General features: G+C 40.2%; 1 long non-coding RNA gene across 1 annotated transcript in view; it reads right to left on the reverse strand.

Moving 5' to 3' along the window:
• Positions 1-27,736, reverse strand: part of LOC135108255 (uncharacterized) — a 138,763-nt gene that overhangs the window by 31,495 nt on the left and 79,532 nt on the right. The gene's annotated exons all lie outside the window — the stretch shown is intronic.

Consider the following 27,736-nt stretch of genomic DNA (forward strand, 5'->3'; position numbering starts at 1 on the left):
AGGAGTGGACAAGGACAAGAAGTTTGGTTTAGATCATTGATGAATAATAGAAAGAGAGTGGGTGACAGGACAGAACCGTGATTTTAGAAGAACAATGACAGTCTACCACACCAGGAATAGAATGGTCAGAAAGGAGAGAAAAGGATAGAAGCTGTAGAAGGGTAGTTTGGAAATCAAAGCTTTATGCCAGACATTATCAAAAGCTTTTGATATATCCAAGGCAACAGTAAAAGTTTCACCAAAATCTCTAAAAAAGGATGACCAAGACTCAGTAAGGAGAACCAGAAGATCACCAGTAGAGCGTCCTTGACGGAATCCATACTGGCGATCAGATAGAAGGTTGTGAAGTGATAGATGTTTAAGAATCTTTCTGTTGAGGATAGATTAAAAACTTTAGATAGGCAGGAATTTAAAGCAATAGGATGGTAGTTTGAGGGATTAGAACGGTCATCCTTTTTAGGAACAGGCTGAATATAGGCAAACTTCCAGGTAGATGGAAAGGTAGATGTTGACAGAGCTGAAAGAACTTGCCTAGACGAGGTGCAATCACGGAGGCAAGGCAAGTTTCGAGAAAAATAGGAGGGACCCCATCAGGTCTATAAGCATCCGAGGGTTTAGGCCAGCTAGGGCATGGAAAACATCATTGCGAAAGAATAGGTAGCATGAAGTAGACAGAGGGTGGAGGAGAGAGAAGAACAAGCCCTGAATCATCCAAGGTAGAGGTTTTAGCGAAGGTTTGAGCGAAGAGTCCAGCTTTAGAGATAGATGTGATAGCAGTCGTGTCATCTGCTTGAAATAAAGGAGGGAAAGAAGAAGTAAGGTTATTGGAGATGTTTTTGGCTAGGTGCTAGAGGTCGAGAGTGGAGTTAGATCTTGAAAGATTTTGACACTTTCTATTAATGAAAAAGTTTGTGGCTAGTTGGAAAACAGACCTGGCATGGTTCCAGGCAGAGATATAAAGCTCTTGGGATTCTGGTGATGAAAGGCTCAAGTACCTTTTGTTGGCCACCTCTCGTTTATGCATAGCACGTGAACAGGCTGTGTTAAACCAAATTTTGGAAGGTTTAGGTCGAGAAAAAGAGTGAGGAATTTACGCCTCCATGCCAGACACTATCACCTCTATTATACGCTCGGCACACAGAGACGGGTCTCTGTCACGGAAACAGTAGTCATTCCAAGGAAAATCAGCAAAATATCTCCTCATGTCCCCATAACAAGCAGAGGCAAAACGCCAGAAGCACCTCCGTTTAGGGGAATCCTGAGGAGTGTTTAGAGAAATAGGACAAGATACAGAATATGAGATTGTGATCAGAGGAGCCCAACGGAGAAGAGAGGGTGACAGCACAAGCAGAAGTATCAGAGGTTAGAAAAAGGTCAAGAATGTTGGGCGTATCTCCAGCAGTTAGGAATTCGAGTAGGGCGATGCATCAATTGCTCTAGGTCATGGAGGATAGCAAAGTTAAAATCTATTTCACCAGGATGGTTAGTGAAGGGAGAGGAAAGCTAAAGCTGGTGATGAAGTCTCCTAGAATGGAGATCTCCGCAAAAGGGAGGAGAGTCAGAATGTGCTCCACTTTGGAAGTTAAATAGTCAAAGAATTTCTTATAGTCAAAGGAGTTAGTTGACAGGCGTACAACACAGATAAATTTTATTTGAGAGCGACTATGTAGTCGTAGACAGATGGTAGAAAACTCGGAAGATTCAAAAGTTTGGGCACGAGATTAGGTTAAGTCGCTGCGCACATACGCGCAACATCCAGCTTTGGATTGAAACTGAGGATAGAGAAAGTAGGAGGGAACAGAAAAGGGGCTACTGTCAGTTGCCTCACATAACTGCGTTTAAGTGAGGAAAGGAAGATGAGGTTCAGTAAAGGAGAAGTTGTGTTCTACAGATTAAAAATTAGATCTAAGACCGCGAATGTTGCTTGCTTAAGTTAATAAAGATAAAGTTGAGTGGGGTACCAAGACACTTAGGGTCGATACCAGAAGAGCAGTCCGACCTGGGGACATATGTGGCCCCCTGCCCAGATGGGGACTCAGTTGGTGTAGGAGTCGCCTTGGTAATTTTGAATCTTGAGTGAAGGGTGTGTGTGTAGTTAGGTGCTTGTAGTTTTGTGTGAAGGAAGAGAGTTGTCTTTAGAGGGCAGGCTGTGACTGCCTCCTTGTGTTGTAAGACACAAAGGAAAACGTTCAGCGAGGTCACAGCTAGGTTTAATGGTAAGTTCACAGCACCCCTTGATCCAGTGCTTTAGACCTCACTGAGAGTAATTATCGATTCGGCAGGTGCCTACTGCCTCCTAATACTGATACAACTATTACTACTACTACTACTACTACTACTACTACTACTACTACTCCTGCTGCTGCTGCTGCTGCTGCTGCTGCTGCTGCTGCTACTACTGCTACTACTTCTATTATTACTTATTAATTCCACCACTAATACTTATCTGGTGACGGAATAGTCACTGCTACTTTAACTACTATCACCACAATCACTACTACTGTTTTAGTGACGGGATTGTCAAGATCGACCAGAATCCACTCAGGCCCTGGTGATTACTTACGGCTTGATTGGTAACGTGTCTTGAGCGTCCTGACACGGGCTCACCCTCTCTTTCTTCCCCAGACGACGCTCTTCTCATGGATAATTCATCTTCCCGTCAGATCAATATCTATGTGCTTCCATGATGCTCCTACACAAGGCATGATGATACCACAACAACCTCCTCTATTGCTTTTGCTGCAGGTGATGGTGGTGGAAGTGGTAGTGGTTTGGGTTTGGTGTTAGCAACAGCAGCAATAATTTTAACACTATTATTATTATTTTTTTTTTTTCCTTCGGAGTATTTTAAGAGACTAACAGTTTAATTGTACCTTTTTTTAAGTAGGATGGTTCTTGTTGTTCTTGTTGTAAGAGCAATACCAGCAATGCTTTTAAGACAAAGCATATTATAATTTTGGACTTGTTTTAACTTTTTATTTTATTTTAAAGACTGACATTATCAGTGAGCCTTTTTTTTTCTTCTTCTTTCTGCTAGTTTTGTTGTCGTTAGCCAGAGCCTCTTTTACATTAAAATATCTCTATCGATAGTAAAGTTTTCTTCTTCTCTGTCAGTTTTGTTACCTTTGGACAGAGCACCTCTTACATATAGAAATTACAATTACCAGTCATCGCCATTGCCGTTCCAACCACAGCCATTGTCATCATCACCACCATCTTCACCATTACCATAAGCTCCCGGCCACCCCGCCAGCTGTCCACCACCTACGGGCTGCCACGTGAGTCCCAGGCCACAAGATACATTTTCTACATTTAGCTAACAGCTTAATGCCGCAGGAAGGAAGTTGGTGCAGGTGACACAAGTGCAGTGAGTGCAGAGGGAAAAGCAACCCTCCCTCGGGGCAGGTGACGGCTGGCAAAATTTAATGGTGAAGTGAAAGTTCAGCAGCACCTTAATGGAGGGAGGAGTGGCAAAAATACCCCGTGGTCGCGGTGCTGCAGGAATATAGACTTATTTCGAAATTTTGTGCGTTTAGATGGAAGAATTAAAAAACTTTCAGGTCCTATTAAAGCTTCATCTTACTGGATTTGGCCTTATTATTATGTATTTTCTATGTACATCCATATACTGTGAAAATTAACTGGTCATTAAAAATATCAGTATCTATGTAATAAATTAATCTGGTTTAAAATTCATAAGTATAAAACACAATTATGTAAAAGAAAATCGCATGGCTGAGTTTCGTATGGAATGCAAATGCTTTTCTTTAGTCTGAAGTAGACAAAACTTCCGTCGCTCGACTCAAAAGACGCTCTCTGACATCCAAATTACAGTAATTTACCTTCCAAACTTGCACCACAGGACACAAGGAAATACTCATTCGTTTGTCATGAAATTCTTGTGTATAATTCCTATGAATGTATTGTTGTTATTACTACTACTACTATTACTATTACTACTACTCCTACTACTACTACTACTACTACTACTACTACTACTACTACTACTACTAATAATAATAATAATAATATTAATAATAATAACAATAATAATAATAATAGTAATGATAATAATAATAATAATAATTTGTATAGGTCAGTGAGAAGGAGAAATACCCGCTGCTCAAAAGAAACATAAAGAAAAAGAAGAAAAATTACGAAAAGTAAGATGAAGAAGGAAAAATATAAATCGACATGATGTACAATATTAGCAAATAAAAGGCAATAAAGAAGAAAGAAAGAATAACAAAAGGGAGAAAGATAAAAAAAAAAATGCAAAACTATCTATGGATACATTATAAACACACTGATATAACCGCCCCCGTAGACTATACCCTTGAGCCCCTCTCTCATCGCTGCAGTGTTGCATCTCTTGCTATCTTCTGCCGCTGTCTTCAAGCTAACTGATCTCCCGATCTTACTAACTGCATGACTCCGGATCTCCCGCGGCCTCGCTACACAAGACTTTACTTTTTCGCACCCATATTCTGTCCACCTCTCTAATACAAAAGTTAACCAGTATTCTCAATCATTCATCCTTTTTTTCTGGTAAACTGTGGAACTCCCTGCCTGCTTCTCTATTTCCTCCTTTCCATGACTTGAACTCTTTCAAGAGCAAGGTTTCAAGACACTTATCCTCCAACTTTTGACAATCGTTTCTAATCCTGTCTGGGAACTAGCACCTAAGTGAGCCTTTTTTTTTTATTCTTATACTTATATTGCCCTTGGCCGGTGCCCCTCACAAAAAAGAAAAATAATCTAACATTCAGCAGAAAAAGACTGACAGAAAAACGCTGAATATTAAAAAAAAAGGGGCAAAAAAGAAAATCAAGAAGAAAAGAAACTGATCGGGGACAAGTGAAGCAATCGGGAGGTATTTAATTAAGGATATGGTCCGCTATAATTAATTTGAGGTCCGTGCCAGACAAGAACGAAGAATAATAATTTCACATTTATAAGAGAGATGGTATTTTCTTGAATTTAAGTAGGATATGCATATAAAATAGCGGAGTTATGTATTTGTTAGGCTGAGAGAGAGAGAGAGAGAGAGAGAGAGAGAGAGAGAGAGAGAGAGAGAGAGAGAGAGAGAGAGCGCACCTCATCAAACACGAATAGTTTCATAAAAGATCGCCTCGAGTTTCTCCTCCTCCTCCTCTTCTTCCTCCTCCTCCTCCTCCTCCTCCTCCTCCTTCTCCTCCTCCTCCGCCTCCTCCTCCTCATCCTCTCCTATCCCTGCCTCCGTCTCCTACTCCTACTTATCCTCCTCCTTCTCTATTGCCGCTTCCTCCTCCTCCTCCTCCTCCTCCTCCTCCTCCCCTCTTTCCTCCTCCTCATCGGAGACTCAGGTGTGTGAATCATCAATCAAGCAAGCAAGCAGGTATTTTTACAGGAGTCTTTTCTATATCACCTGTCTGCGAGGAGGAGGAAGAGGGCAAGGAGGAGGAGGAGGAAGATGGAGAGGAAGAGGGAGAGGAGAAGGAAGAGGAGGAGGAGGAGGAGGAGGAGGAGGAGGAGGAGGAGGAGGAGGGAGGATGAGGAGGGAGGATGAGGAGGAGGAGGGAAAAATAGGGAAAGAAGAGCAGAAAAAAAAGAACAAGAACAAAAACAAAAACAAGAGGAATAAATAGAAGAACAAGAATAAAAAAAGAGCAAGAAGTACTAAAACAAGAACAAGAACATGGAGAGAACAAGAATAACTAGAACAACAACAAAACAACAACAACAACAAAAAGAAAATGAACAACAACAACAACAACAACAACAACAACAACAACAACCAGAACAAGAAGAAGAACCACAAGAACAAGAAAACAGAAACAAAGAAAAGGAAAAATGACCGAGAACAGCAAAGTCACAAGAAAGAACAATAACCACAAAAATTTCCCCTCACGAGAAAAAAAAAAAAAAAATCGAAGAAAACAAACGCGGAGAAAAAAAAAAAGAAAGGAAGAAAGGAAGCAAGGAAGCAAGAAGGGAAGGAAGGATGAGGATGGGAGGTGCCTTCAATAATGGAACACCTTGAGCGGGATGGGAAACTTGGAGGAGAGAGGTAAGTCGGGCGAGCGAGTAATGGATGACTTACGTACCAAGGAAAGGAGGGAGGCGGAGGATATGAAGGAAGTAAAGTAAAGAGAAGGAAGAGAGGTGAAGCCAAGTGATGGAAGTGCAAGGAGAGAGGGGAAAAAAGAAGCCAGAAGGGGTTACAAGCAAGAGAAGGGGAGAGCTGGAAGAGAGAGGAATGGAAGAGGCAATGTACAGAAGAGAATGATAAAGGAAGAAAAAACAAGACAAAGAATGCATAAAGAAGGTCAAAAGAAGTGCAGTGCATAGAGGGTGCGAGAGAAGAAGCATATGAAAGTAGAAAGGATGAGTTCATGCAAGGGGATAAACATGATATTAACATTACGAAAGGATGGAAAAAAAAAAAAAACGCGATTTCTCATTTTAAACAAAGGATGTACGAAAATCAAAGAAATATCACCTACATAGATTCAATAAAATCACAGCACTATACATAAAGATCGGTAGATATGAATAAAACTCCTGTAATCTGATCTGGTTTGTAAAATGATTTTGCTTGTATTTCATGTATTTATTTTAACAAAAAATCAATATTACATGACGACTCCCTACTTTTCGCCGGAAGGGGAAGGGAAAGTGAAAAAAAAAATAATGAAGTATTGATGGGGAAGAGCTTAGAGAAGGCGAGGGGAAGACGTGCGGGGACTACTAATTCATTGGAGGGGGGTGAGGGACACTGAGGGAGAAGGGGAGGCTATCGAAGACGGGGAGATATGATGAAAATGATATATGAATAGAATGATGAAAGGATACAAACCTCTGAAAAGAATCCTAAAAATGCGGTGAAAGGAAGGGTGGGAAAGGAAAAAAGCGACCACTGCGTATAAAAGGAAGAGTAGAGTGCAAAGAGACAAATTCGATAAACTGAAAATAACACAACGCGCGTTGGCAGAATTCCACAAACTTAGAAAATGAAAATGAAAGCACACATGTCGAAAACGAACGTATATATATATATATATATATATATATATATATATATATATATATATATATATATATATATATATATATATATATATATATATATATATATATATATATATATATATATGAAATGGTTGTGAGTCTCAATTTCCGCCTTTCGGTGACTGGTCGGGTGCAACGCAGCAATTTTCGGTCAAATCGGCGACTCGAAGAAAAATTCGAAATGTCCAGCCTGCCGCCGCCTGCTGGCTCGATGATTATTTTTTCTATTCATTTTCGCTTTTATTTTTTTTTTAAGATCTGTTCTCGCTGTTCTTGTTAATCTTGTTACGCTACTCCCTTCCCTTTTCCCACACCCACCGCTCCAGCCACAACCGCCAACAAAGCTCCTGGTTTTATCTCTTTCTTTCTTTCCTTCACAATCTCTTCCTTTCCTTTACTCAAGCATTTTTCTGCTTGACGTTTCATCTCACGCTATTTCTTCCATTTTGCATATATATATATATATATATATATATATATATATATATATATATATATATATATATATATATATATATATATATATATATATATATATATATATATATATATATATATATATATATATATATATATATATATATATATATATATATATATATATATATATATATATATATATATACGAGGTGTGTCATTAAAGTTCCAGGACTGGTGCCACACAAGTTTTATTTCACATCCAGGCTACAAACTATAGGTTATCTCCTTCGAAGTAATCCCCCTGGCACCGCATGCACTTGTCCATCCTTCTCTGCCAGGCTTGCATGCACTGCTGGAAGGATTCTTGCGGGATGCTCCTCAGCTCCGTCGTCACGGCCTTTTTGATGTCGTCCGCATCATCAAAACGGGTCCCCTTCATGACCTCCTTGAGCTTGGGGAAGAGGAAGAAGTCGCACGGAGCGAGGTCAGGTGAGTAGGGCGGTTGCTCCAGCACGGCGATGTTCTTCTTGGCCAAGAACTCTCTGATGCTCAGGGCATTGTGAGCAGGCGCATTGTCGTGGTGAAGCAGCCACGAGTTGCCCTGCCACAACTCCCGCCTCTTCTCGCGCACTGCACGAAGCAGACGCCGCAGTACTTCTTTGTACACATGTTGGTTGACTGTCTGGCCCTGTGGCAAGAACTCGCAGTGGACGATGCCCCTCACATCGAAGAAAGCGATCAACATGACCTTGAAGCTGGACCTGGACTGCCTTGCTTTCTTCGGCCGTGGCGACGCCGGACTCTTCCATTGAAGGCTCTGGCGTTTGGTCTCCGGGTCGTACTCAAATACCCAGGACTCATCGCCGGTGATGACTCTCCTGAGCAAGTCTGGTTCAGTTTCCAGACGCTCGAGGATGTCCTGACACACCTGCATGCGTCGTCCCTTCTGGTCATCGTTCAGGAGTCTCGGCACCATCTTCGCACAGACTTTCCGCATGCCCAGATCTTCAGTGATAATCTTCCACACGCTGTTGTGGTTCATGCCAAGCTCATCTGCGATCTTTCGAACAGTCAACCGACGATCGTCACGCACCATCTGCTTGACACGCTCAACATTGGCCTCATTCCTGCTCGTTGAGGGTCTTCCACTCCTGGGGTCATCTTCCACGTCCTCCCGGCCCTCTTTGAACCTCTTGCACCACTCAAAAACACGTGAGCGTGACATTGTCTCATCCCCGTACACTTTTTGCAGCATACCCAGTGCTTCTGACGGCGTTTTCCCCAACTGCACCAAAAACTTCAAGTTTGTTCGCTGTTCAGCGCTCATTGTTAAACGACCTGCAACAGAGGACATGATTTTAAAAGCACGTAAGAAAAAGATTAGTGACTGTAGAGGGTTGGGAGCGCAGTTGTATACTCCAGAAGGATTACTTTGAAGGGGAAATATGGTGGTTTGTGGCTTGGGTTTGAAATTCATCTTTTATAGGACACCAGTCCTGGAACTTTAATGACACACCTCGTATATATATATATATATATATATATATATATATATATATATATATATATATATATATATATATATATATATATATATATATATATATATATATATATATATATATATATATATATATATATATATATATATATATATATATATATATATATATATATATATATATATATATATATATATATATATATATATTCGTTCTGCCATACAAGTCTTCCTAAATCTATCGCATTCTAGCTACGTATAAGTCACATCGTTGCTTATTTCCCTACCATTCCCCTCAGAAAACGTGCTACACGCGTCCCAGCCAAGAGTTTCCCATTCCCAGCGCAAGCCTTTCTAGCTGCTATGGCCAGCACAAAGATGAAAACTACACAGGCGCCACTCTATAGATTCCATTCCTCTCTACGGCTTAGGAAGGCAGGCGGAAAACGTACTTATACAGGCGGTACAAAAAGAAAAAAATGAAAAGAGACGGAAGAAAGAAGCTGAAAAGAAAAGGAATAAAGGTAAATATATGAAAACAACACAAGTGATAAGTGTTAATAGAATAAAAAAGGACATGAAATTTTGAGTGGAGTTCGTGATGTAGCATAAGAGGACTTTACGCAATTAAGAGTGACTGACAATTCGCAAAAATGCATAAAAGTATTGTTAAAAAGGAACAGGAATGAGAAGTCATAATATAATTGAAGAGAATATAGAATTTTAAATGCATTTTGTAATGTAGCATCAGAACACAAGAACTTTGCGTAGTAATTAGCAAGCGGCAAAAAAAAAAAAAAAAATAAATTACGCGAGACCGTATGAAAATGAACGACAATATTAAATTCTGAGTGACTTCATCAGAGCATCAGAGGACAGTGACTTTATGTATTTAGAAGTAAAAGAAACAACAAACAGAATTGCATTGCATGAATGACGCACAGAAAGAATATGTAGTACTGGGGAGTGATAGAAACAAGCACAAGAATTGTATTACATGAAGGTCACACAGGAAAACCAATACATCACTATCACATCACTAACATCACACGCAGAATACTACCACCACAACCCACGTTTTTTTTTTTTTTTTTTTTGCGCATAGTTTAAATTTAAAAAAATCGAATACATGAGAAAAATTATAGTAGGCAGGGTACAATTCTCTAAATTTTATTTCCGTGGCTGAATAGAATTAACGAGAAGAGCATTAAAATTAATCTATTACACTTGATTTCGTTACCGACGCCCCGTGTGATCTGAAGGGTTTAATTATTTTATGTTCCATGTGAGCTCTTCCCTCCCCCTTGATCGGCAGCAATCCGACACTAATGTCAGCGGAAGCGCTGGAAAAAGCATCATTCGAGGAGGTAAAAGTCGCAATGCTCTTCAGGCAGTCTTTGCTTGCTTAATCTCCTCTCTCTCTCTCTCTCTCTCTCTCTCTCTCTCTCTCTCTCTCTCTCTCTCTCTCTCTCTCTCTCTCTCTCTCTCTCATCCATCTTTCCTCTATATCTTAGATCTATCTATCTACCTATCTGTTTTCTATCTATCCATCTATCTGCCCATTTCTCTCTCTCTCTCTCTCTCTCTCTCTCTCTCTCTCTCTCTCTCTCTCTCTCTCTCTCTCTCTCTCTCTCTCTCTCTCTCTCTCTCTCTCTAATCTATCTATCTATCTATCTATCTATCTATCTATCTTTCTGTCTATTCATCTATTTTTGCGTGCCTGTGTGCTTTCATGCATATCTATCTTTATTAAACACACTGGGATCCAACGATGATTTCCTGTGACTACAAATCACCTCATTAATATCAGAAAGCGAATATATAAATTTTTACATCATTCCAGCCAATGAGTACAGGCTCCTGATATAAATTAAATGAATAATTCTTTTATTATGGCCTCTGCGTAACTTCCTCGTCCCTCCTTTTTTTTTTTTTCTTTTTCGAGAAACAGAATTACTGGAGAACGTTATTGAATTTTTTTAGTCTTTTAGTCTCTTTTTTCTTTCTTTTTTTTTTTGGGGGGGGGTGTACTGTGTGAAAGCGTGGTAGTGACTGGCATTTTTGTTACACTTCAATGCATTTTTTTTACCTGTTTTCTCACTAAAGCTGACTGACACACACACACAACACACACACACACACACACACACACACACACACACACACACACACACACACACACACCTTTATCATCTACAGTTTCATCATCACGTCTGCTTCTGAGTCACTCCAGGCGGCGGCAACAACGAGACAAGCATGATTTATGTGACTGTGGGCGGGGAAGCAGCAACAGCAGGAGGAGGAGGAGGAGGAGGTTGTGGGAGAGTGCAGAGGGTGCGGGGAATATTGGAGGTTGATGGTGAGACAGCTGTTGGTTCTGTGGGGATGGATGGTTGAGGGAGGTGTGCATGATGGAAGGGCTTGCGGTGGTGGGGCGGTGGAGTGCAGGTGGGGAGGCAAAAATGCATGGCGAACAGAAACAGGGAATGTTTTTGTGCATATAGGCGTGTGGGCGAAATAGAGGGGGGGTAGACATACAAGCCCGTACTCTGAAATGCTCTGTTCTCTCTCCACGACTACTTCCAGAGTCCACAGAGACGATTTTCCGGGTTATCAAGAGTGTTTCTGCTATCAGTACTATAGAAATCTTGTTAATCTGTCATTAGAACCGTAAAAAACACCCTTAAAAATGTGTATAACTTCAACCAGTCTTTTGAAAATAGTCTGGGCGCAACCAAAAGTATTTCAAAATATAGTCAACAAGTAGAGGGAGGATGGGAAGATACGCAAGTGATAGAAGGACTGAAGGGACGCGAGGAGAGACACGGGACGCGAGATGGCCTGGGTGAGCTGGAGGATAGGACACGTATGGGGACATGTGTATAGCAAACAAGACAGGTGGGCATCGGGCGTGTAGTATGGAATAACAGTATCAGTCTGCTTGATAGGATGACCCCTGTAGGGTGCGTGGAAGGTGAAAGGGCGAGTGTGGAACATGTGTTGGGATAAAAATAAGTGGTGTAGCTGGGATTAATTGATTTAAGGGAAGTGGACAGCGTGAACGATACGCCACAACTTAATTAGTCCACTTCACACATCAGAGTATTGCTTTCCTCTCAGTATTTTCATCGTGAAGGCCAAGTCAATTTCTAAATACTAACTCTTCTGTCTTAACTATGACTACATGCATATCAACATTTTTTACCTTAATCTAAAGAGCCTACATGAATACTTTAGGCATTAAAAAAACAAATTCATCGTGGCGGAAAAAATATCATGCAACTGGAGGCAAAGGCAACTCTGCAGAACGAAAAAGGAAAAGAGTGCACAAGTCGCGGTAGGGATTGAGGCGAATAACTTGAGTAATGAAAACGGATCTCCATCCGCCACGGGGCTGCGATGGCTAATAAAGAATACCAATAGCATATAAGGATCGGCGGGCACTTTTTGGGTGGTCGGTCCATACGAGTCTATACCACCGGGAGGACTGCAGTGGACTGGAGTGGACAGCGGGATTACCGGAGGGATCAGAAGAAGCGGAGGGTTGTGGGTGTTGCGGAAGGAAAAGAGGAGCGCCACTCATGAACATCCTGCAGTGGGTGTGATGGATGGGACTGCCTGGCGTGTGTCGAGAAGCCTATGCTAGGAAAGGGATGGAAATGCAATGGTGGTCTGGCTATGGTGTGGAGCTCTTCTGCAAGCTGTGATAGTGATGATGGTGAAGATGGTGGTGGTGGTGGTGGTGGTGGTGGTGGTGGTGGTGGTGGTGGTGGTTGAGTAATATATAATAGAACGTATAAAGTGCTAAAAATATCCCCTTTCATAACATAAGACATCATTTTGAGTCTCGTCTGGTGCACGAAGTTACCTTGGTTATCAATACGAAAATTGATATATTTTCCTTCAGTGTATTTCACCTCCTATTCCTAACCTTTCGCATTCAATCCGTTATTCTCTCTTGCACGACTCAGACTAGGTCTACTGGGCAGCAGCTTTGAAAAAAAAAAAAAAAAAAAAAAAATATATATATATATATATATATATATATATATATATATATATATATATATATATATATATATATATACGAGTATATATATATATATATATATATATATATATATATATATATATATATATATATATATATATATATATATATATATATATATATATATATATATATATTCAAAGCTTCTAATAGCGAAAATGAAGCTACAAGATTATGTGGTCTTCAGATCGGTTCAAGGAGCTGCATACTCGTATAGGCCACATCTATTCAAAAAGCTGTTTATTATTGAAAAAGAACAAACTGTCCACTGAAAACGAGAACGCATGCCTTATATCAAATGGTATGCGTACAACACCATCGCTGCCACACGCTTAGAAAAGAACAAGAAAAACAAATCTTCTCCACTCCAACTCAACAAAAGCAACATAAAAAATAAATAAACGACAAACGACAAACTTTCCTCGCCATGCTTCCCCTTCGACACTTCCTCCTCCTCCTCCTCCTCCTTTTCTCGTTACCCTTCTGCTTCTCCTTCTCTTTTTCCTTCTCTCCATCTTCCTCTTTCCTTTTTTTCTGTTACCCTTTCCTTTCTCCTCCTCCTCCTCTTCCTACTACCATTTCCAGTTATCCTCCTCTTCTTTCTCTTTCTCTGTCTTCTCTTTTTTCTCCTACTCAGAGACAATGTTCATCTGGAGGCGAGGCCCACGTACTCCTTTAGCCTGGCGCAGGGAAGACAATACCCGCTCCCTGAGTTCGTTACCACCAAGAACCTGAGAACCAATGGGCCTGCCGCCTCCTCTCGGGGACACGTCAGAAATATTCTCTAGTTCACACACACACACACACACACACACACACACACACACACACATATACACACACCACACACACACAATATAATACAAAGCTAAAAGAACACACACACACACACACACACACACACACACACACACACACACACACACACACACACACACACACACAAACTATTATACAGAGCTAAAAGAACCCTGAAGGTGAAGAGAACAGTAAATATATAAAAAATATATAGAAGTCAGAAATTCAGCTACAAAGAAAGACAAAAGCATTAAATTTTGTAACATTGGAAGGTCAAAAGAAAAGAATTGACATTGTAATAATGAACGAAAGCGTCGGAAAAGTGAAAGAAATATATATGTGTGAGTTTCTAATATACGTTCATGATAGTAATAAGCAGTATATCATGAGGTCACGCGGGATACTACAACAAAGAATAGATACATAAAAATATTATACTTGCAAGAATTTTTTTTTTAATTATGGCATCAGTTAATACAGGAAATTGCGCTGCAGAACATACTGACGTTTGAAGTGTTATAAAATCGTATTAAAAGACTGACCATCGTGAGCATAACTCGGTTGTGATAAAAATAACAACAACGAAATAGTTGATCTAGATAATTTTTTACATTATTTTTTTTTTTTTGCATCACTTTGATACTACGTTTCTGCGTGTCTGTCACACTTTTCTTTCCCTTTCTTTCATTTTATTCAGATTTTTCTCAATTTTGTCCTTCTCTATTTCTGTTCTTATTGTTAGTACTTGATTTCTGATGGCATATATGTAACTTAACGTAAGTATAGATACTGTGGTTCCTTTCAACACTGGGTATATATGCATGCTACCTTCCAAAATCTATGTAAATCACCCACTCTTCCCACGCCTCCTCCTCTCTCTAGATTAATTAAAAATAACCCTATTCTCCCCGACTACTCTTTAGGCACCCCTTCATTAATTTCACTAACCCTTCCTACATCAACATATTTATTCATTCCACTTTCACCTTCTTCCCCTCCTCCTCCTCCTGCTTCTGCTTCTCCTCGTCCACTCCTGCCCTTGTTCCTCTTTGCTTAATTGTGGCTTGGGTCTTGCAAGGTCACCGTGGAGTCGTTTGTGGTCACTTGGGGACGCTTAACGATCCTGGAAAGTTGTGGTATAAGGAGGGAGTAGGTGTGAACGTGTCGGTGAAGGAGAGCAGGAGAGAAAGTGAGTGAGTGAAGCGTTGTTGGGTGGCTGAGTGGGTTGGCGGGTGGGTGTGAAGGGACAGGAAGAAGTGTGGGTATGACTGGATATGTGAGGGAGTAGATGGGTGGTGGTGGTGATGTGTGCGTGCGTGTGCGTGCGTGTGCGTGTGTGTGTGAGGGAGTGGGATAGAGTGTGTGGCCGTGCGTGGAAAGCAATAGGCGACGGAAGAAAAAGTTGCAGATGGAAGTAGGTGCGAGATGCAAAAGTAAAATAGTGAAGGGGAAAGTTGGTGAGGGCGACACGGGAGGGGATGAATATACGGAGGAGAAAGAGAGTAAGAGGAACAGAGAGAGAGAGAGAGAGAGAGAGAGAGAGAGAGAGAGAGAGAGAGAGAGAGAGAGAGAGAGAGAGAGAGAGAGAGAGAGAGAGAGAGAGAGAGAGGAGAGAGAGAGAGAGAGAGAGACAGAAAAACAAACAGACTGTCAGAAACAAATCAAGCAGGTTAGTCGGACAATATCACAAGTAGAAAAGTGTGACATACAGTTTGAAATACAGGGAGAGAAAGAGAAAAAAGTTAGTGTCTTCATACAAACAACCCTCTCTGAATAAACTTTTCATATAACGTTCAAAAACTTTTAATATGTAGCTTAGCGATATCCCAGCTCCTGGCGAATGTATGGTGTTGATGCCTTTCTCGTCAACAACAACTGCAGGAAGGACGGGAAAGAGAAGGAAGAGAGGCGGGCAATGTTTCCACGGCAGGGCTCGTAGGAAAGAGGAAGAGAATGGTTAAGGAGAGGAAAGAGAGATACTAGAAGAGGAACAGGAGGAGATAAGAGAGAACGAAGAGGCAAGGGATTGAGGCATGAAAGAAAAAGAAGAAAATAGAAAGGAATTTAAGTGAAAAAAATATATATATTCGCACCTAGAAACTGAAATCAAGAAATAAGAAAAAAAAAATTTAGAAGCAAGCAATGTGTGAATGTTAGATAAGAAACGATGCATAAATAGATCATGAAAAGTGTAGGTAAAATGTGCAGCTAAAAGAAAGAGATTCTGCAATAAAAGAGGAACAGAGAGAGGTTAAAACGATAAAATAATACACATGAATACACAAATATACTAGATTATAAACCGATGTCGCAATGCGAATGTTTACTGATACTTTTGAGAGAGAGAGAGAGAGAGAGAGAGAGAGAGAGAGAGAGAGAGAGAGAGAGAGAGAGAGAGAGAGAGAGAGAGAGAGAGAGAGAGAGAGGAGAGAATATATAATGTTCAAAACTAATCAATTAATTGTTATTACTTATTGCATTTCCACACAATAGTCATGTTCATGATGTTCTGCTTTCTAATACGATTTCATGATACTCTTTGCACGCGAGTACATTCAGTTCCCTCTATTAACTGATGCCATGAGTCACAAATTCTTAGTAAAAGCGACATTTATCCCTACCTATTCTTTCCTTCCTTATTTTCGCAGTATTACGCTGTGATATCTTTATATAATATATGCTGCTTGTTGTTATTATTATCATCACATAACAAACTCGCACAAATATGTTTCTCTCGCTTTTCAGACACCTTCATGCATAATTACAATGTCTCTTCTTTCTACTTTTACCTTTCAATTTTGCAGTATCTAACATTTTTGGTTTTCTGTGTAGTTCAAGTTTTTGTATGAGGCATTAGTGTTTTTTTTTCCCTCTCTATACAGCTTAGGTGTGTGTGTGTGTGTGTGTGTGTGTGTGTGTGTGTGTGTGTGTGTGTGTGTGTGTGTGTGTGTGTGTGTGTGTGTGTGTGTGTGTGTGTGTGTGTGTGTGTGTGTGCCATCGTTGTCCTGGTAAGTTAATCAGTATCGGGTCCATAATGATCACGTTACCATGTTAGGCAGGCAAAGGGAGAGTCTTCTTTTCTGTCCTCTATCACGTCCTGTTTTTCGACCAGTCAAATATTCTGAAACCTCGATTTTCGGAATCTTATGATGTGGATTTGTAGTCGAAATATAAACACTTTTATAAACCAGTGGATGCATTTTGTTGATCCGAAGTTATAACAAATGCCGCTGAAGTTGTCTTCTGCTCACTTATTTTATTCTGCAAAAAGAAATGCAAGTTTTGTCGCTCCGTGCTAGATATCCAAAAAATTCTCAGCGTTTTTAGATCGTAGTTGCATCAGGTGCCTGTGATTTTACACGACAACAACACTGTGAGGCGGTCTTATGCACTTAGTCTCGGATGAAAGGGTCTGTTCAGTAATGGAAGGCTACCTGTTAGCGCTAATCACATTGCTGGCAGAATATCAAGTTACTCGTCAGTGACTTGTTGCTAAGCCTTTGATGGTCTCTTGTTGATTAGGTTCCTTTCGGTCACTCCTCGGTGAGATTTATTAATTTTGACGTCTATCTAACCAAGCTTCAACCTAATTACTATCAATTATTATACATTCCTTTTTTTCTGAGTGATGTATGCTTGAAAATGGCTAATACTCTTATCGTTTTGTTTATCAACTGCAAGTGATGCTTATATAGGAAATCAAGTAATAGCTTTTGGGACGTGTCTTTAGACAGAGACGTCAATATACTCTGTGCCCTAACTTTTTTCGAGTCTAGACATGAATATACACCCAAAATAAATATTGAAACTGAAATGTGTTGCGTAACGAGACAATCCTTGACATCATTTCTCAGTGATTTCCTTCAGTCATAAATCGTTTGCCAAGCCGGCTTCCTCTCGTTTCTTCGTCATACCTCGCAACATTTTATTGGCAGCGAAGCGTTAGTTTAATTGGCTCGTCGTTAGCTACAGTTTTTAGTGTCAAAGTTTTATAGCGTCGCGGATCCTAACATCGTAGGTCAGAAAATTCACGATTTCCTTTTACGATTTCATCGAAATATCTTCTTAGCAAAGGAATGAGCAAGAAAGTTATATCAGGTTGAGAGAGAGAGAGAGAGAGAGAGAGAGAGAGAGAGAGAGAGAGAGAGAGAGAGAGAGAGAGAGAGAGAGAGAGAGAGAGAGAGAGAGAGAGAGAGAGAGAGAGAGAGAGAGAGAGAAATGTTGGCATTCACACACCAACTCATCCACTCATCCATCCAACCACCTACCCTCACACACACACACACACACACACACACACACACACACACACACACACACACACACACACGGAATAAGACGAAGGCACGCAAGTCTCCTATCGGCCTACAGGGAACTACTAAGTTGGCTCGCAATTTTTAATCTCCCACACCTGCTTCATTTTGCATTCTGACAGTGAAGAAAATTCCCACGGATATTCTTACAGCGGCTGGAGGCGAAAGTCGTGGAACGTCCCCTGCCGATTTTGTTTTTGTTGTTGCGTAATTCTTAGATAGAGAAGGAGGAAAAGTATCTCCCGGATTGTTATGTCTTTCTTCTTTACTTCCTCTTGAATTCGTTTTATCTGTCATTCTCTCATTCTTTTTTTTTTCGTTGCGTAATATGGAAGGAGGTAAAATATCTTCAAGTAAGTTACGAATAAGTCTTCTCTCTCTACGTTCTCTGTTCCTTACTTAACTACTTTTTTTTTTTTTTTTACTTGTCGTCTCTCCATTATTTTCTTTTGTTTTATCCTTAATTCTTATATAAAGGAGGCAACGTATCTCCGGGTTTGGTAAGTCCTCTCCCTCGAAGTTCCCTGTTTCCTGTTTGACGTGACTTCTTTATTTCTTCTTTGATTTGTTTTATCTGTTATCCCTCCTTCATTTTCCTTTGTTGCTGAGTAATTCTCAAATGCAGAAGGAGATAAAGTATCTCCGGGTTTGCTAAGTCTTTTCTCTCCATCTTCTCTGATCCTTACTTGATAATCTTTTTATTTATTTACTTATTTATTTATTTATTTTCAAGTGTCATTTCTACCTTGATTTTTTTTTTGTTGTTGTTGCTGTGTAGTTTCTAGAAAGAATAACAACAATTTTACCTACCGATACACAAGCCTCTTCTCTCCAAGTTCTCTGTTCTTTACTGCACTTTTCCTTATTTCTTCTTTAATTAGTTTTGCTATAAATTATTCATTATTATTATTTTTTTTTATTGTTAGACAGAGAAGACACCAAAATATTTTCTCGACCGTTAAGTCTACCCTGTCCATACTATTACTTATTCAGCTTTTCTTCTTTATTTTCTTTTCTTTAATTTGTTTTATCTATCATATCTCCTTCATTATCTTTTTATCAATGTTGCGTAATTCTTCAGTCGCTGTTGTGTAATTCTTAGATAGAGGAGATGAAAATATCTACTGGACTGTTAAGTCTTCTGTTACAATTTTAGGTTTTTATTTTTTTATTTGGCTTTTCTTCTTTATTTCTTCTTTAATTCGTTTTATGTTGTCATCCTTTCTTCATTCTTTTCCTCTCGTTGCTGTGAAACACTTGGATAGAGGCAACAAGATGATCTCCTGGATTAGTAAGACTTTCCTCTCCAAGTTCTCTGTTTCTTATGTCTCCTTTATTTTTTCTTTAATTCGTTTTATATCTCATTCCTCCTTCATTTTCTATCATTGTTGCGCAGATCGACAAAACTGTCTTTTCTCGCTCAAATTTCTCTTTCTCGTTTTGGTTTATTTATTTATTTTTTTATTTGTTTCATTTCTCATTCTTTTCCACTCTTCTGATTTCATCACCTCCTATCCTGCTTCTTTCCTAATATTTCTGTCCTTCTCTTCTTCCTTCTTTTGTCTTTTCTTTTACTATTCATTCCTTTTCTCCTTCCTCCGTCTTTCCTCCATTATCAGCTACCTTCATGTTCTTCTCCGTATCATTCTTCTCTTCTTTAACTCTCTTTCTCTCGCTTAATTATTGTACTCCTCTGTCCTTCCTCGTGTCTTTATTTCTCACTTACGCTTAGTTTAGTGTTTAGAGAAGCACTTAGAAGAAGAAGAAGAAGCAGAAGCAGAAGCAGAAGAAGAAAAAGAAGAAGAAGAAAAGAACACGAAAATAAAAAAAAAACATGAACAAAAAAATAAAAGTAGAAAAGACAAAATACAGGAAAAGGAAAAAAAAATATATGAATACGAGGAGGATCAAGAGGAGGAAGAGCAAAAGGAGGAGGAGGAGGAGGAGGAGGAGGAGGAGGAGGAGGAGGAGGAGGAGGAGGAGGAGGAGGAGGAGAAGAAGGAAGAGGAGGAGGAGGAAGCGGAGAAGAAAGATGAATGAGGAAGAAAAAGAATGGGAAGTGGTGAACAAAACACTTAAAAAAAGTGATTAAGAAGAATTGGAAAAGGAAGGAAAGAGGAGGAGGAAGAGGAAGAGGCGAGGGATTGGCAGTTGCAAGGGACTTCATCTTGTTCTTATCTCGTTCTGTCACCTCCTCGCGATAACCTTACATAGATTACGAGGCCTAAACACCTGGCGATGCGTCGTGTCCAAGGTGCAAACAGCGAACACCACACCAGCTAATATTTACGGCATCGACAACACAGTCTTTACCGACCACCTCATCCTTTGCACCTGCCCCTCTGCACCAGCTCCTGCTCCTCCTTGACAATCATATTTTTTCTTTTTATTCTCACCTCCATTTTTTTTTTTATCTATTCTCACCTCCTTTTACTATTATTTTTTTACTAAAGTGACATGATACTCGTACTGAGAACATAGATAGGCAGATATAAATAGGTTGATAGATAGAAGGATAGATAGATTAATAGATTGATAGATAGATAGATAGATAGACAGACAGACAGACAGACAGACAGACAGACAGGAACGTACGTAGATAATTATATATATATATATATATATATATATATATATATATATATATATATATATATATATATATATATATATATATATATATATAGATAGATAGATAGATAGATAGATAGATAGATAGATAGATAGATAGATAGATAGATAGATAGATAGATAGATAGATAGATAGATAGATAGATAGATAGATAGATAGATAGATAGATAGATAGATAGATAGATAGATAGATAGATAGATAGATAGATAGATAGATAGATAGATAGATAGATAGATAGATAGATAGATAGATAGATAGATAGATAGATAGATAGATAGATAGATAGATAGATAGATAGATAGATAGATAGATAGATAGATAGATAGATAGATAGATAGATAGATAGATAGATAGATAGATAGATAGATATTTGGATAAATATAAAATTTTTGCATATTCACAGTAATTTAATAAGCGAAAACTCAAAAAACTTTCATTTTTTTCAGGCATTCTCTTCTCACACCAACACGAGTATAAAAAAAAAAAATTAATGGAAACAATTTTACTGGCCCCTACCATCCCATCTTTTCTCCTCCTTTTTTTTTTTCCCTCTCCGCCAAGGCTTCTATATAGAGAACACTTTTTCTGGCCTCTACCTTCCTTACTTATGTACGAGTATATGTCTGGTGCATCAGTCTTCACGCAGAGTCGCTCCTTTTCCTCTGGCCAGTAAAGAGTACTGTTTTGGAGCTATGGCGTCCGTCTTCGCTGCACTTTTAATCCTGCAGTATATCATAGAATTTTTTTTTTCACAGTGACCCTAAGCTCAAGAAACGTTAGGAATATATTACGTCATTTTTAGTAAAGAGTAAAAGGCCGAGCGTGAGTCATAACTTTGCTTTTCGTATTTCTGAGCAGGGCTCGTGAATTATTGAAGGTTTCTTGGGGACCGTGCCATGCCTCACGTGCCTGGGCAGCGCTGGGAGGAGGCGGTGGAAGGAACCTGGAGACCGTGGATGCATGTAGCAGGACAGGTTTGACGCGAGCAAGTACTCGTAGTTTATACCACCACGCCTTTTCTCACTCTCTCCTATTCTATTCTTCCCCTTTTCTCCTCTTCCTGACACTTTTCCAGCTTTACACCTCCTCGACAACAAACACGTTTCCTGTATTACTCTAGTCCCTGTATTCTTTGTCGTACGTTTCGCCACCCTCCCTCGTTTCCTTTACGTTCCCTGCTTTGTTCACCTCTTTTCCGTGTTATTTTTTTTCGTTCGCCTACTTGCCTTTCCTTTCACCTGTTCGTCCACACTATCCTTCCAGCTCTGCCTGCACCACAGCACCACTCACCCCATCCACCATCCATCCACTCCCATCCAGACGCAAGCTTCGTCATGAGTCCCTCCCAACCGCGCCCGCCTCGTCCCTTCCCTCTGTCCTTCACCTTCAAGCACTCCACCCTCCTGGCCCTCCATCCGGATACCCTCGCCTGCCTGCCTCCCTCCCTCCCTCCATCCATCCCTCCCTTCCCCTCTCCCTCTTCTAGCGTACGCATCTTGGCCTCCTGCCAGTCTGGTTTACTCCTTCACCTGGCGACCACTGACTCTTCTCTCGTCCTGTTCCCTCTTCTTCCATGCATGCATTATTCTTACTACGTTCTTCGCGCCATGCATTAAGTACATCACTCGCATAGGAAATTACAAGGACATACACATAAACACACTCACAAACATTCACATGCACAAAGGTACACACACCACAAACACACACACACACACACACACACACACACACACACACGTTCACCCTGACCGAGTGTTACTGGTGAGGCTGCGCAAGAAACAAAACCAGCTTCCCTGACTGCTTGCTTGCTTGCTCACCGTCTAGCCGGCTGAGGCGCGGGTCAGGGTCAGGAAGCAGCGGGTTACCTCGGCCATGTGATATCACGAAATGCTGCCGCGCCCCATCTGGCCTGACAGGACCTAATTCTGCCGTGACGTTGCCTCATATGATATACTTCTCTCAGATACGACCGCAGATTTTCTTGTAAATATTTCTTTGACACACTTTCAGGCTAACCATTTCCGGGCTCCGCATTCTTTTCTTCTCCTTCTCTGGTATTCACGTTTTTCTTTCAATGACGATATGCTTCTTGGCTTAAAGCAGAACGATACAAGAGTGAGTTTTTCATAATAATAAAGTGTTCTGGAATCTATATTTTCCTTTCAGTAACGATACGACTCTTGCTTTGAAGTAAAACTATACATGAATGCATTTTTTATAATAGTAACATATACTGGTATTCACATTTTCCTTTCAGTAACGACTGTACTCTTCTTAAAATAAAACTGCATGCGAATGTATTTTTTTATACAAGCAACATATTCTGGAATTCATATTTCCCTTTCCATAGCGATAAACCTCTCCTCTTAAAAACTTTACATTAATGCACTTTTCATAACAATAATGTCCTCAAGTATATACAGTTCCCTCTGAAAAAATTATACATCTGTCTTTTTTTTTTAAAGAAAACTACACAGGAATGCATTTTCATTGGTAATTAAATTAACACATTTGTCCATTCAGATGTCTAATATACAAACACCTCAACGTGACGCCTATTTGATTTGTATACTCGCATTACTTGATACAAATTTTCAACATCACGTTCAGCCAGCAAGATGACCTTCAGTCAGACGTCCTCTTCTGGGAACTGTCTGGCGACGGGGAAGAGGGGTGGAGGGCGTGCATGGCGGAGCAAGAATGAACACTGCATGAGACTGGCAGAGCGCGGGAAGTGAGGGAAAAGGAGAGGGCGGGGAGGAGACAAAAAAAAAAAAGGGTGAAGCAAGAGTTGATTGATGCAGAGAGAGAGAGAGAGAGAGAGAGAGAGAGAGAGAGAGAGAGAGAGAGAGAGAGAGAGAGAGAGAGAGAGAGAGAGAGAGAGAGAGAGAGAGAGAGAGAGAGAGAGAGAGAGAGAGAGAGAGAGAGAGAGAGAGAGAGAGAGGATGAGATGAGAAGAGAATGGGGAAGGAGAAGAGAAAAGAGAAGGAGAAGCGAGAATAGAGAGAAGAGAAAAGAGGAAGAGAAGAGAAGACGGTAAGGACAGTAGCCGCTTGCTGTCAGGGAAAAAAACTTTAGCGACCAGAACGGAGTCCACATCTACTCTTATGTCTGTGAGAGGCAGGTGAGGACACTCCACTGAGCTACAAAGCGGTGTGTCGCGGGTTGGGGAGAGAGAGAGAGAGAGAGAGAGAGAGAGAGAGAGAGAGAGAGAGAGAGAGAGAGAGAGAGAGAGAGAGAGAGAGAGAGAGAGAGAGAGAGAGAGAGAGAGAGAGAGAGAGAGAGAGAGAGAGAGAGAGAGAGAGAGAGAGAGAGAGAGAGAGAGAGAGAGAGAGAGAGAGATTAAAGTTGCAGGAATCTGTGCTTCATGATTCCTCTAACGATAACTTACCGGTTCGTAATTAGCAACTCACTCTCACCACCTGCTGTCAAATATCAACAATTTATAATACGCTGACATTCTCGCAGCTCCGTCACAAAAAGGCAGGATTTTTTTTTACGTCGCGTTTATAATTTCGTCCCCAATTGAAAACTTTTGCCAACTTGAAAAATGAGCTTAGTGTTAACTGTTAAAAAGAAGCGAAATGTTTACGTAGTTAGTTGGTTCATTCTCCGTACTTCTTTCAACACTTTCAGCACAAGGCTCTTTTTTCGTTGTTGTTGTGCTGTTGTTTTATATAAGGTGTGTGTGTGTGTGTGTGTGTGTGTGTGTGTGTGTGTGTGTGTGTGTGTGTGTGTGTGTGTGTGTGTGTGTGTGTGTGTGGTTCAATATAATTATCCTTTCCGTGTCAAAAAACTATTCATCTCATACAATTAATGAACATAATGACCTATCATCTATCTAACTTCCTTCAGTCACTCCCTCGTAACTGTCTTGCAGCTTGTCCTTGGCCAGAAAACAATCGAAATACAATAAATAATCATAACGAGTCAAATGAATGGAGACTCTTCTAGAATGAATGTAAAACGAGAAATGCATCAAGTATCACAAGCATTCATTATAGTTACATCCCATCTCCCCCTGTCAACTGCCCTATATAATTCTTAAGGATGACACAACGCTGGCGGGGGCGCAGAAGAGGCTCTGGTGCCCTAAGGTGGCGGTGCATGAAGGTATATGGAGTCGAATGGGGAAAAAGTAAGGATGAATAAACAAGGGGGAGGGACTTATGGTGATGCTGGCTAGTGGTGAAAAATGAAATGTAGGCTTAAAAAAATATATTGTGAGACAAATAGAAAAAGGAGAGAGAGAGAGAGAGAGAGAGAGAGAGAGAGAGAGAGAGAGAGAGAGAGAGAGAGAGAGAGAGAGAGAGAGAATTAGAGGAAAAAGAAAAGCTAGAGACCAGTAGAAAGGACAGGAAAACAGGAAGGAGAAAGGGGTCCAGATGAAGAAGGGCGTGAGATAGGATGCCCTGGATGAAGAAATTTTGTATGATAGAGTTGTATAAAACCTAAGGAAGTTGTCGTGACAAGAGAAGAGAATGGGAACTGAATGGGATGTGAGAGAATGGAAGATTGAGATAAACAGATAAGTGAAGTGTGTGTGATTGAGAAAGAGGCCCTGATGTATGAAAGGTGGTATGGTGGAAGCCTGGGTGGTGATCTCTTCCGAGCTAGGGCACAGTGTATGGATGTGAATAGAAAGAAGTACAGATGGTCTGAATCCCGCAGCAAAGTGTGCCAGATGTGTAACATGGGAGAGGATAAGACGGTGGAGCTATGTGGTGCTGGAGTGTAAGAGGTATGAGAGAGACAGGAGAGAGATGATGCAAGTGATTCTGATTGAGTTAGGGCATAATAGGAATGAAAGAGTGGAGAAGACAGGAAAGGAATGGATGGTGATACTGCTGGGACTGTGTAGAGACACGAATGAATGGATGATTGAGGTTGGGAAAAAGTTTCTGGAGAGAATGTGACGTGCCAGATGTAGGGATTATTAGTGTAGAGGATAGTGTTTGTTTTTCTCTGCTTGATTTTTATCTGTTTGTCTTCTACAGGAGTTGAAGATCCAAAGGCATAGTTCAGAAGTGATCCCGAGCCACCTATAACATCAAGATCAAGATCTGGTCCTCTAAAGTTCGGGAGATTTACGTGAGAAAATGTAATTATATGCCATGTCTTTTTTGAGGAGAGTAAGATGATTCTGGGAAGGGGATGAGAGGAGTCGTGTAAGGTCATGAAGGAGAGGTGGAGGTAGTTCTTGGTACAGCCCAAAAATTGTATCATAATGTTTGCTTGTTACTGACATTCTTCCTTTTATTTCTCTTGCTTTTCTCTATCCCTCCAGCTGATCTCTTCGCTCCACAGATCACTCAAAATGTAAATCGCAAGTAGAAAATTCTTTTGTTTCAGCAACACAATGCATTTTTATCTATTCTCCGTCTGTCCGTCTCTCTTTCTGTGAGCTCGTCTCTAATACTAGTGTGAAGCAGACAGACAGTTTTCCTGCTATTCTGAAGACTGCGTATTTCGTTTTTATTGAGGCAGGAAAATAGAACTTTTCATTAGTTTAAACGATTTGGGCAGTAACGATTGCAAATCTCCATCATCGCAGCCAAATGGCCGACTCAAAATTACTTATTTTCGCGGATCTAGTTGGTAATATGATAAAAGCTTACTTAATTTTATTTTTTATTCCTCACAACAGCCAACATTATATCAGTGTGGGGTGGGATGTCCAGATAAAGACTGGAGGTTTTAGCTTCATTAATTTAGTTGTGTGTGTGTGTGTGTGTGTGTGTGTGTGTGTGTGTGTGTGTGTGTGTGTGTGTGTGTGTGTGTGTGTGTGTGTGTGTATTATTAATTAGACATTTTGCACACACAGTTGCTGAAGATCAAGGGTAAAAATTAATCCATACAAATACTTCTGGGTTCCTTAGATTACTTTACTTGATGAGAGAGAGAGAGAGAGAGAGAGAGAGAGAGAGAGAGAGAGAGAGAGAGAGAGAGAGAGAGAGAGAGAGAGAGAGAGAGAGAGAGTGTTAAGATGAAAAATAAATAAATAAATAAAAACAAAGGGTGTTCCTAAGGTTACTACAGCAAATTAAGGAAGAATGAATCCATTGTCAATGTCTTGCACTAGAGAGCAGGATAGAAGACTGGCATGATGCTCGTGTACATCTGATATAGACTCCATCGTGGCAACACCACACCACATTACACTACATCACACACACACACACACACACACACACACACACACACATACTCAGTTACGTACAGAGCCCGAGGATGAAATTATTCAATGCCTTGTAAATAAACAAGCGAAGTATCGAAACATTTTTTTAATACACCGAGCTCGAACCACAATGAGTTAAAAGCCAGCCAGATGTAGCTCCATTGAATAAAGATTATTACGGACCTGGACAGGGAATTCATTGTATCTCAAAAGCTCTTCCCATTTGTTTGTTTTTTTTACCTTGAATGAGTTAAACCACTACACAAAGACAACTAGACTGGTATGTAGATAGAATTATACAGAAATATACATATAAGTATGCATACATACATACTAGAAAGTCAGATAAACAAATATATAGACATGCAAATAGTTAACAAGAAACATGAGAAAATAAGGGAAGCTGCAAGAAGTCGTCAGGTCTAAACATGGCAGTCCTGTATGAAGCACTCCTACCTATTTTCACCTATCATACTCATCCATGTATTTGTCCAATCTTCTTTTAAAAGCTCCTCAATAACTCAGCACTATCTACTATACACTGATGCCAGCCTCTACTGACAACTAAAATGAGAGACGTAAAGGATGCAGCTTTAACGGCGAACCACACCTGCTCAGGACACAGACTCCAAACACTGCCAAGAACACAAAGGAAACACGTCACATGCACGCCAGCAACACATCACACGCATGGATGCACGAGTATTTCAGACAAAGGCGCGATCATGTTCGATATAGGGCATGAGTTAGATTCAGTTTTTTTTTATAGATCTAGACACGAGACACTAA

The sequence above is a fragment of the Scylla paramamosain genome, chromosome 17 (assembly GCF_035594125.1).
Source record: "Scylla paramamosain isolate STU-SP2022 chromosome 17, ASM3559412v1, whole genome shotgun sequence".
Taxonomy (NCBI): Eukaryota; Metazoa; Arthropoda; class Malacostraca; order Decapoda; family Portunidae; genus Scylla; species Scylla paramamosain.